Raw genomic sequence first — 12,540 nt, forward strand, 5'->3', positions numbered from 1 at the left:
TAGCTGACTATTAAAATAGTCATGTAGAGGCTACAGAGATGGCTCAAGTGATAAAACGCTTGGTGTGCAACCATGATGACTTGAGTTCAGATCCCCAGGGAACAGACATCAAGACACTAATTTGACAGCCAGTCTAGTCAAATTGGTGAGCTCTAGGTTCAACTAGAGACCTTGTCTTAAAAAAATAAAGTGATAAGTGACAAAAGAAGACAGCAGGTGTTGATTTCTGGCTTCTACAAACATGCACATACATGCTTATGCACGCACACACTTAATGCACAGACATATACAAAAAGTTAAAGAAATGTACTATTAACAAGGGTAGTAATATTTGTATGTTAGCAGGTTTATTAAAGCTTTTTGTATGTATTAATCCCTTGCTAACCTTGAAAGTTTTGTTCTTGAAAAGCAGTGTTTTTTTTGTTTTGTTTTGTTTTGTTTTTTTGGCAAAACTATGGTTAGTTGGCAAGATCAGTACCCTGTGCAAAGCAGTTTATAGGAAAAATTTTCCTAAAAGACATCTGTTTCAAAACAACTGAGGTGCATTGCAGGAAGGTAAATTGATTAGAGTATTACAATGTGATCTGTTTCTTGGCTTATACTTAAGCTTAAAATATTGGAGCCAGACTTTGATAGCATAGTGTTTGGTCCTATCAGCATTTGTGTGACCTTTAGATCTTTTTGTTTCATTCATCACTGAGGTGATCGAGTTTATTTCTCTGGGTCTTCCATGTGTTCACATATTGAGAAGCTGTGACAACGACGATCTCTTTCCCCTCTGTTCACCACGTGCACACACTCCTTCTCAACGATCTGGTGGGATTCTTCTGATCATAGGAGAAAAGCAGTAACTGTGGCCTTGGTCATTGTGTCTATCTCCTCATTTGTATCATTGCTTCTTTAGAGCAGCAAAGAAAGTGAGCACATGGAAGGAGGCTTGTGTATCAGAAAACTGAGCCACCCTGTGCCCCAGTCTCTCCGACACAGTCTGGTTCCTTGTGTGGACAGGCTGTGTTAAATCTCCAGCTTTTTTCCCAAGAAGTTTTCTTCCAATGTATATTATCTTTCCAATAAAACATGTTTTGTGTCTCGACTAGGAGGTAAATACACATGATAAGCAATGAGAAGTACACTGAAGGTAACTGAGTGAAATATCAGTGCTCCTCCCTCCGTTCATACCCAGTATCAGTTCTGTGGACACCCACTGGGTTACTGTGTGTCTTTGTGCAGATTTCTAACCCCTGGCATTTCTGGCCATTTTTCAGAACCTGGGTTGTTCCCTCCAACTACATGCTTAAAATATGTCTTGGAGATGATCCAAATAAGTACATGTAATTTTGTTTTATTTATTTATTTTTTAAAGACAAAGGCTCATCTGTAGTCCAAGCTGACTTTGAACTCATAGTAATCTGTCTGTCTCTACTTTCTGAGTGCTGGCATTAAAGGCATGTACCTAGCTGGTACATGTAATTTTGCTTCAAGATTTAAAAATATTTTTATTCGGGGCTAGAGAGATGGCTCAGCAGTTAAGAGTATTGACTGCTCTTTCAGAGGTCCTGAGTTCAATTCCCAGCAACCACACGGTGGCTTACAACCATTTGTAATGAGATCTGGTGCCCTCTTCTGGTCTGTAGGCATACATGCAGACAGAACACTGTATACATAATAAATAAATAAATAAATAATTCTTTAAAAATATTTTTATTCTATCCATCTGTCTATTCATCTGTCCATTGTCCATCCATGTATTATGTGTGTATACATATACATACATACATACATACATACATGTATCCATGCATGTGTCCTGGACAACTTGTGTAATTCTATCATGTAGTCCCAGGGATCAAACTTAGATCAACAGGCTTGATAGTAGGCAATGTTAGTCAGTGAGCTATTTTACCAGCCCCTGCTTCATGGTTTTTAATGGCTGGATTGATAGTTATTTCTGTTATTTTTATGCTTTCTTGATGTATTATCAAGTTGGTTATATTTATTAAAAATAATTTAGACGACTTATAAATGGCAGTTACTTTGGGTAGTTTCCTCATTGAGTTAGAGACACAATCCCTGAATCCCCATCTTCTCTTTATTTATGGCACTGTTGACTAAACCAAGAGCTTCTTGCAGGATAGAGAAGTGCTGTACCATGGATATACATACATCCTCAGTCTTTTAACTTTTGATTTTGCAATAGGACCTCACTAATAGGTCTTGAACTTGTGATCTTCCTGCTTTAGCCCCCAAATAGCTTTAAAATTATTTGTTTCTATGTATGCAAGGATGAGTGACAGATTTTGTAGACATACTATGAGCTCTGACTTTTTCATAAGTTCTGGGGATCCAAACTCAGATCTTCAGGCTTGTATAGCAAATGATTTTCCACTGAGTTACCTTCCCAGCTTGAGTACCTTTTTTGTTTATTTATTTATTTATCTTTTGAGACAGGGTATAAGTCTGTTGCTCAGACTGGCTTCCAACTCTCAGCACCTTTCCTAACTTAACTTTCCAAGTGTTTGGATTATAGGTCTTGGTGCCAGTCAGGGCTGTCTGAATGTGATAAAATCCATGACCAAAAGCAACTCGAGGGTTCATATCAGCTCACAGCCTGTAGTCCATCATCTGGAAGGTCAGGGCAGGAGCTATAAGCAGTTACTGATGCAGAGGCCTTGAAGGAATGCTGTTTATTGCTTTGTTTCTCATTCGTGCTCAGCCTACATTCTTATAACACTAAGGACCATCAGCCCAAAGTTGGCATAACACATAGTAACCTGGGCCTTCTCATCATTCATCAATCCAGAAAATGTCCCACAATCTTGTCCACAGACCAGTCTGGTAGAGGAATTTCTCCATTTATATTCCCTATTTCCAGTTGATTCTAGCTGTGTCAACTAGAAAACTAGCCAGCACAGATTGATATTATACCTTGTCTGTGTGTGTACTTGTTTGTGCGTGTGGATGTGCAGGTTTATGTACAGGTGCATGTGTGTAGAAGCCAAAAGTCAATTTCAGATACCTTATTTTATTGCTGTTCACCTTATTTTTTGGAGATTGAGTCTTTTGTGAGCCTAGAGCTCGTTGGGATAGAGCAGTAGCTAGTGAGCCCCAGGACCTCCTTCCTTCCTTGCTCTGTGGTGACTGACACACATTCTCCTAAGTCTTCTCAGTGATTTCTTTCTTTTTCTTATTTTTTCTTTGTTTCTTTTTCTGTCTTTCATTTTGGTTCTGGTTGACCCAGGGCCTGGCATATGCTAGGCAAGGACTCTTTATGTCCCACCCCTCTTATTTTCTTGTATATATTTATTTTCTGTTCCAAGGGATGATTATCCAATTGTGATGAAAGAAGGTGAAGGAAAATGGTCAGGTTATGATAACTAACTTGTCTTTCCGGGCTAGCTTTAAGGTGACCATAAGTGAAACAACTGGTTTAGTGGCAAAGGACTGTGCAGTGTGACTCTCTTGTTCAAATGATGAGTTCCTGCCATTATTGTAACACTTCTGTAACATGTTGCTTTGTAGGTTAACTTTGCTGTTACCGTCATTAAGGGACAGAATTTGCAGTCTCAGTTCCCTCAGGAGATGGTGATCTTTTGGAGGAACTGTTTTTAGTTCATATTTGTATTGTGGTAGTTAGATGAAGAGCAATAAATGGTGCTCATAAATTTTGAACCAATAATATATTGGAAACTTTAATCCCTCTCATTTCCCAAGATAGACTCATATTCTGTATTTTTCGTTTGCTTTTCACTGACTTCGTGGCTGGCTACTAGTTGTTGTCAGTTGAGACTCTAGGTATCCGTAGAGATAAGGCAGAATTATTCTGATTAGTGTAGCTGACTTTTTTTTTAAAGTTGTTTTTTAGCTATCTGGCTAAAGTCTCACAAGAAAATTGAGAAAGTTTAGCTTTCTATTTAGCACAATTGTTAAAAAGCTTAAAATACGTTTGTACAATTTTTAAAAACCATAAATTGCAATGTCAGTGTGATTTTTTGTTAATATTTCATATTTAGGTGTGTGATATACATGTGTGGTGTATGTTTGTGTACATGTATGTATGCCGGTGTATGGGGGGGAAGCTAGATGTAGATGTTAATATTAAGTATCTTCCTCTATCACTTTCCACAGTTTTTGTTTTTGTTTTGTTTTAAGATGAGACAAATCTTTTTCACTAATGCTGGTTTGGTTAGAATGGCTGACCAACAAGCTCCTGGCCCCAAGCACTGGGTTCAGATGTAATCTGTCATGCCCAATATTTACACATATAGCAAGCCAAGCACTTTCCTCCTGAGTCATCTCTCCAGCCCTGTATTTCTAAATTCTTTGTAATTCTAGAAACATGCTTTGTAATGTCTGTTAGAAATTCAGGAAAGTAAAGTTCCATAGATATTAGAACGCACACATTTGCTCTTCTCAGAAGTATTGTTAGTTCACATTAGCGTTTTGTTTATTTGTTACAGTCTGTACTATTTATGTTGTCATTTTGTTTCATCTTTTACAGTGTGTTGATGATTTATTGTCAGGTGCTGGAGAATTAGGTTTCATATAAAAAATTTCAAACAGAATTCTGGGGAAATACATGATTTGTGACCTCGTAGACACATCTGGAGAGGTTATGCTGTGTTGCCATATAAATCCCTCAAGTCAAACTTTCCTCAGCGGGACTGCTCAGTGGCCAGAGCACTTGCTCTTTCTGTGGGCTCGGTTTGATTCCCAGCACCCACACAGTGGCTTACAGCTGTCTCTAATTTGAGTTCCCAGGGATTTGATGATCTCTTCTGACCTCTGTGGGTACAAAGCATGCATGTGGGGTATGGACATACGTGTAGGCAACGTTCATACACATAAAATAAATGTATCTAGAAAATTTTTAAATTACTTCCGATACTACTTATTTTCCCTGAGACTATTGCATATTTTTGTTTAGGTTTTGTTGCTAATCCCCACCTCCATGCTCACCCGTACCCCATGACTTTCTGTGCTGTGATAGAGTAGAGAAAAACAGGAACTAGCTGGGTAGTGAGGCTGACTCACTAGGTCAGTGATTTTTCTATTCAGTGTTTCAGGAAACATTGTCACATATTGCCTTTAGGAGTTGCTGCACAGTTGGCATTGATAAAATGTAAAATCTTCAAATACCAAGAGAATGCCAAAGATTTCCTGTCTGAAGAGTTAGTCGAAGAAAAGGAATGGACAGAATTGAGAAAAAACAAGCAAGGGGAGGAAGGAACGAAGGACAAGCTGTACAACTGAGCTTTAAGGCAAGAAAACATGTCACACAGAGCTAAGATGTCAAGTAACAGACCGCTCTCATGCCTTCTCACCTCCAGCCCAAGCCAGATCTTCCTCGAGTTCCTGGAGCAGCACAGCCCGTTCTCTCCAAGCATCTTCCTAAGGTGTCCTTCCCTGCTGGTGTAGATCTCTGGCTGTCTGGGCTGACTTCCTCCCACTGTATGGTCCAGATGCACAGGTGGCATAAACACAACTACTTAAATTGTAGCTATTTTCGTAATTATTTTTCAAAATTTGTCTTAAGATAAAGCACTGGCTACTTTACTTCCCACCCTGCTGGAACCAACCCAACAAAAATGCTAAGAATAGGGCCTGTGAGATGGCTCAGTTGGGTTTGCTACCAGGCCCGATAGTCCACGTTCAATCCCAGGATCTTCATGGTAGGAGGTGAGAACTGACTTTCACAAATTATTCTCTGATATCCATACTGGCACTCTGATAAGCGGGTACACACACTGGATTTGTTATTTATTGAAGATACAGTAGTATTATGTATACTGTATAACATAGTACAGTTGTACAGGTTTCTCACCAGACAGTTGGAAAATACTTATCTTTTAGAGGTCGTGTAAGTTAAGAGTTTGTCCATGTCATCTCTGGTTTTATGTATGTGTTTGCATGCGGGGTGCACAAGTAGAGTGAGTGTACATGTATGTACCTGTGTGTATGGAAGCTATAGGTATTTTTTTTTTTTTAATGAATGAGGCAGTTTATTAACTCAGCATCCTTTGTTCTAATGCTTCTTGTTGTCAGCCGCCACCTGTCTGGCAATCCTGTCCAGATCTCTCTGTTCCTGAGGTGTTAGCTTGCCCCCATCTTGGTCCTTTTCCACCATTTTCAGTCCCTTCAGGGCTTGGAGAACGCGGCGGGCCACACTCTTGGAGCCTCTGCTGAAGTGGCTGGGCCTGACACCGTTTCTTTGCCGTCCTCCATAGATCTGGGTCACGGAGCCAACCCCAGCACCACCATGCAGGTACAGGTGCCGTGCTGTAGAAGCAGCTCGTGTGTAGAACCAGTTCTCATCATAGGGGGCAAACTCTTTATGTTTGGCCAGCTTGACTGTGTCTACCCATTCGGGGACTTTCAGCTTCCCGGACTTTATGAGGAAGACTGGACAGCTCTAAAGAACTCCTGCTGGTTAACGTCTTTTACAGTAACTCCAGGCATCGTGCGGCCACCGCGCTGTTAGCCAGGGGAAAAGGGCGCTATAGCTATAGTGTTCTTGAGTATGTTTTTCAGGAGCCATTTATCATGGGACCTGGGACTCAGTGATTCTGCTAACCTGGCTTGCCAGCAAGCCCCAGGATCTGCTATCGCCATTGCTGCAGTGCTGGGTGGGTTACAAGCACGCACCAGCACACCTAGCATTCTTATGTGGATGCTAAGGATCAAACTCAGGTTTTCATACCTGAGTAGGGCAAGTGCTTTACCAACTGAGCCTTCCCCCCAGGCCCTTGCTCCACTTTTAAATTATTCACATCGATATCTAAGTGAGTTTGTGTGAGTTTTAGTAAGTGGATGCTATCTGAAGCAGCTGTGCCTTCCTTGAAGCAGGAAGACAATAAATTCATGCTCTGTCCCTTAAGCTTTGTAGATGGTACTAAGTTTGCTTTATGAAACTGTCTTTGTTGGGAAATACTAAAGTCTTTACAATATTTATATACTTCATAAGTTGCCAGTGATGGATATGTTAAAAATACTGCCTTTAAAGTTTCATCTTCAGAATTAATAAATCCTTGCTTCAAAGAATGCATGTGCTATACAAACTTATAAAAGAGACATTAAAAGGAGTTTGAATAAAGTAAGTATAGGACTGAATTCTATTAACTGGAGTATAAATGAGAGACAGAATATAGGGTGCAAAGGCCCTTTGTGGGGAACTTCTTTTTCCTGCCCAGCAACTTGTAATTGGTAACTAGTAAAATATTTTTAAAAATAAAGCTTTATTGTACTTTGTAGTATATGAAATAATACCGGACTGCTTCAGTTTAACTTTGGAAAAACTTGCGTACTTGTTTATAATAAGCAGATTCTACAAAACTCTTTGGCTCTTTATAATACCAGTGAAGCAAAACTTCAGAAACTTAGACCTCAGCATGTAGTGTAATCAGCAGTGTTGAGGAACCATTACTCTTATTGGAGGAGGATAGTCGCTTATAGAAACTTAACCAGAGCATGTTTATTTGAGGTCGTGGAAGTCAGCCAGCCCACTTCCTGGTTACTGTGTGCTATTTTCTTAGCAACATGTAATTTATTAGTTGGGAAGTAGACAAACATGTCCTTGCTTTTTAAATTTTGTGGTGTTGTGCCTTGGTGCTTTCTAGATGTGTGTTGAACTTGAAGCTCCCACGCGAATATAGCTTAAGAAGAGTAGCTTTACCTTCAAGTTTAACTTTTCTCACTTGAAATGTACAAATTGACTATTTCTGTAATATGTAATGGCTGTTTGGATATTGAGCAAGGTGGAACCGTGTTATCTGTCAGGTGACGAAGCTTAGCCAGGGTGTGAGCTGATCCTAGCAGCTGGGCTTCAATGGGACCTTGTTTTTCTGTGCAGCTTTATTTTGTTTCCCCTCATTGTCTCATTGACTCAAGGGTGTTTCTTTGCCTCTTGCCCTTATTTAATGCTAAGTTGAGCTTATGCTGACATTTTCTTGTCGTTTTGGTGATAGACTACCTGACAGGTTTAGAAAACCTTGAAGCTTTATTGCTTTGGTCCAAATGTCACTCCAGAACTAAAAATCTGTGTGATCTTTGCAGGTTAATTAACCTAATAATGTTCCTGTCTGTTTAATGACCAGTAATGAGACCTACTTCATGGTTTTGAAGTGTGGAGGTTAAATGAGATAACAGAATTTAGATTATGCAGAGTAAGTGCTGTTATCTGTGAGCCAGGCCTTTCATTGTTAACTTAATTCATCTGGTACCTAATGAGTAACTAGCACTTTTGCATATAACTTTTGTACTTGTTATGTAAAGTACATCTTACTTAGTATATGAGCCACCAAACTCCTTGATAGTACTAGCATATTAGTAGTAATTGAATGTAAGGAATATTAATACATATTAAACACATATACATATTGAAATGCTTATGTATATGTTGCCTAGAATTATTGAATTGTGTTTAAAACAGCTGTGTGTTGTGAGAATTTTGAGATACCATGCTTGAGTTTAGGGTCCTTTAAAATTTATTTTTTATTTTATTTGTATGGATGTTTTAATTGCATATATGTAAGTGCAAACGTGTGTGCTATGCTCTGGAAGACCAGAAGAGGGCATTGGACTTTCCGGAACTGGAATTAGAGACACTTTTGATCTTCTGTGTCAGGATGCTGGAAATAGGACCCTAGTCCTTTGCCCGAGCAAACAGCTCTTGACTGCTGAGCTATCTCTCCAGCCCCTAGGGAACTTTTTTTTTTTTTAAAGAAGTAATTGGGTGACATTTTCATGTGACAAAAATACTTTGATTCATTCTGTACCATTCATCGGATAATTCTTGTCAGACTGCTGGCTTTGATGGCATTAAGTCCAGTTTGAACCAGGGACCAATACTTAGACATGTCAAAGCATTGAATGCAGTTCTCGCTTCATATTTAGTTGAAGTAGGCAATTTGTGTCCATTTTGGCACAGTTTGGCTTTTACATATCATTTTTAAAAAAAAATAGAAAATAGGATATTTAGTTGAAATAAGTTTTTCAAACTGTCTGGAATTATGTACTATTAGAGTAAACTCTCTGTGAATCACCTTTCATTCCTTTTGTCTTGTATCTGTTGTCTGCAGTGGTGGTACACATCTTTAATCCCAGCACTTAGAGGCTGAGGCAGAAAGATCCTGACATCAAGGACAGCCTGAGCTGTAGTAATGACTTAGGTCAGCAAGGCTGTGTTGTGAGACTTGGCTCAAACAACATCAACAACACCCTGCTAACAAAATCTGCTCCAGTCGCATTACTTTTATTAATACTTACAGGGTCAAATTCAGGACAAGCTTTTATTGCAGTGATTATAACTGTACATCCTTTCTTTCTGAATGTTCTGGGAAGAACTGTAGAAAGAGTAAATGAAATAGATTCAATATCATCTTCTCGTAATCGTGAAGGTGGTTGATTCAGTGTCAACCAAAAGCAGTGTTTTATTAGTGTTTACTCTATACATTAGGTGATTATTTGTCAAAGTTTTGCAACTTTTTGTTACTTTCTGTGTTTATTTTAAAACCTATAATTTAAAACATAATAGAAAGGCATAGTCGCTATCCCAAAGAATAATATATCTAAGTTGTCCTTGCATTCTTTAGACACTGTTAGCCTCCGTTTTGCATAAATGGCCGACTATTTGGTGAGATTAGAAGGCTCTTGGAATCCAGCATACAGCTGTAAGGATTGATCGGCGAAAAAGCTGGGCCTGGTGGGACATTCCTCTAATCCTGGCATTCAGGAAACTGGGGCAAGAGGATTGAGAGTCTCACATTTGTTTCTAAGGAAAGTGTTGTAAGGGCAGTGACGGTAGGAGGAGGTGTAGCAAGAACACCATGGGTTACTGGGGCAAACATGGTGCTGAAGCTGACAGCCTGGATTTCAGTCCTGCTCTGTAGCGTAATTCCTGTATGACCTGAATTGTTTAACTTCTCCATTCCAGTATCCCCATGGGAAAACTAGACTTAAGTCCTAACCTAACATAGCAGGTTGTTGCTATAGGAAATGAGGTTATGCATGTTAAGGCCTATCACAGTATCTGTCAGGTAGAAATAGCCCAGTAAACAGCTTTTGGAACATCCACAAATAAGGAGTTGTTGCAAACTACTCTTGTGTCATCTATTAAGACAATCATCCTTCTGGAAAAACAGTTAAGGTATAATCTTAAGTTTGTTGGCAACAGTAGGCGAGGCAAAGTGAGTGAAGTGACTCACTTGTCTTGGTTCTAAGTATCATAAACATCTTCTGTTGGTGATGTGTCATTCCACCCTGCCGCCAAAGGTGGGAAATACATTCACAGTCAACAGTTAGTAATTATATTTCTCATCAGTAGTAATGGTGTTTAAGTATTATTACATCATTTTGTTTCCCTTTCCCTGTGAATCATTGTACAAAGTGTAGGAGTTCCTAGTCTGGATTTGAGGCTTCTGGGAGTCAGTTGTGATTCAGTTTTGTCTCAAACCCCAGAATACCCTTCATTGACTGACTGGAAGACATGGCATTGGGTTTGAAAAGGCTCTTTCAGGACTCTGTTTTACTTAGATGAATGTATTCACTGGATGACAGCCAGGCATTCCCAAGCCTTCCTGTGGTGGGGGTGCAGGGGAGGAGAGCAGAGTAGAGAGAGCAGGTGCATGGAGACAGAGGTCAGGAGACAAAGTAGGAGCAGGCCAACCTTGCTCTGATGCTTCTTTTGGATCCTTGGCTTTAAACATCCTTTTGTTTCTTGGAAGGTGGAGAGAGTTGTGTGGGAGAAGGTTCTAGGTGTTGAGCTGCTGGAAAGCTTCCCACTGAATCTGTAGGTTTATGGGAACCCTGGGGAGCATGGAACCTTTTGGTAGAGACAGAGACTGAGCAAGACAAAAGGGAGGAAGTAGGTGGAACATAAATACAACAGACAAGGTACAGGTGCCCACCTTTCCCAGGTGCCCTACTTTGTGAAGGGCTTGTAAATAATCAGAATTTAAAGAAAACAGATGTGTGTGTTTGTGTCTAAACGTTAGAGTCCATAAAATATAAAAATATAAATGCAGGCTGTAAACAGAAATTTTAAAATTTTATAATAAAGTAAATATGTAAGAGAAAGCAGACATACACATATGTAGTGAAAAACATGTACAAGACTGATAGATTCCAAAGAGACCAACATGGAGGATATACTGTCTTTTGTTCATGGGGATTATAGTTAGTAGCAGAGACATTAGTTTACATTACTATGTGGAAATCGGGACACCAGAAGCGCTATCCAGTTATCTTTAGGAAAACGGGCAGTGTAAAAGCAGAGTCACCTACAGCTGAGGTTTTGATTTAGTTTGAGTGGAGGGAAAAAAAGATTTTCTCTTATAATGAGTCCTAGTCAGCAGTTGTTTTTTAAGACCTTAAGAAATTATTGCCCGGCGGTGGTGGTGCACGCCTTTAATCCCAGCACTCAGGAGGCAGAGACAGGCGGATCTTTGTGAGTTCGAGGCCAGCCTGGTCTACAAGAGCTAGTTCCAGGATAGGCTCCGTAGCTACAGAGAAACCCTGTCTTGAAAAAAAAAAAAAACCAAAAAAAAAAAAAAAGAAATTATTTTGTTCCTTTCTAGATATTGAGAAGCAAGTTATAGAAGTATTTTCAGGAATTGTTAAAACTGTGACTTATTTATATAGAAATGTTGAATATCTACTGATGCTAGATGCTTTGCATTTAAAGTATTAGGCATTTATCCTGTTCTTACTCATCTTAAGCATGTCTTATAAGCAACTCATCTGTTATAAACTTAATCTTTTTATTCCTATCACACAGAGGGTGTGGGGACTGAGTCAGGCTGTCTAAGGTGGCAGCTGAGGACCAGTTGCAAGGAAATCCAGTACTAATGAGACAAATTAAAAGAAACTGAAGCTGCAGCCCTGCTGATTGTTGCCCTTAGAGCCCCAGCTGTGCTGCTGGGTTGCTGTTGGGGAAGAGGGAAAACAGTGGTCCCCAGCTCTACCATCTGCTTGACTTACAGTGGTCTCCTGACTCCACCATCTGCTTGACTTACAGTGGTCCCCAGCTCCACCATCTTCTCCTTGACTTACAGTGGTCCCCAGCTCCACCATCTTCTCCTTGACTTACAGTGGTCCCCAGCTCCACCATCTTCTCCTTGACTTACAGTGGTCCCCAGCTCCACCATCTTCTCCTTGACTTACAGTGGTCCCCAGCTCCACCATCTTCTCTTTGACTTACAGTGGTCCCCAGCTCCACCATCTTCTCCTTGACTTACAGTGGTTCCCCGGCTTTACCATCTTCTACTTGACTTACAGTGGTCCCCAGTTTCACCATCTGCTTGACTTACAGTGGTCCCCCAGCTCCACCATCTGCTTGACTTACAGTGATTTCCCGTCGCCATCATCTGCTTGACTTTAGCATTTGAACTTCTAGTAGAAATTGGTTTTTAGATATGTATTTTGTAACTTTAATGAAAAATATTTAAAACAATTTAAAGCACGTCATAATAGGAATGTTGCTAATCATTCTGACAGTAATGTAAGGAATATTTTGAATGCAATGGTAAGGCATTCACTGGTAATTAA

At 39.8% G+C, this 12,540-nt stretch overlaps 1 protein-coding gene and 1 pseudogene across 2 annotated transcripts in view; one reads left to right on the forward strand and one right to left on the reverse strand.

The window, feature by feature from the left end:
* Nucleotides 1-12,540, forward strand: part of Usp6nl (USP6 N-terminal like) — a 141,586-nt gene that overhangs the window by 58,266 nt on the left and 70,780 nt on the right. The gene's annotated exons all lie outside the window — the stretch shown is intronic.
* LOC130886019 (40S ribosomal protein S19-like) lies at nt 6,023-6,456 on the reverse strand (annotated as a pseudogene).

Source organism: Chionomys nivalis, chromosome 13 (assembly GCF_950005125.1).
Source record: "Chionomys nivalis chromosome 13, mChiNiv1.1, whole genome shotgun sequence".
Classification (NCBI taxonomy): Eukaryota; Metazoa; Chordata; class Mammalia; order Rodentia; family Cricetidae; genus Chionomys; species Chionomys nivalis.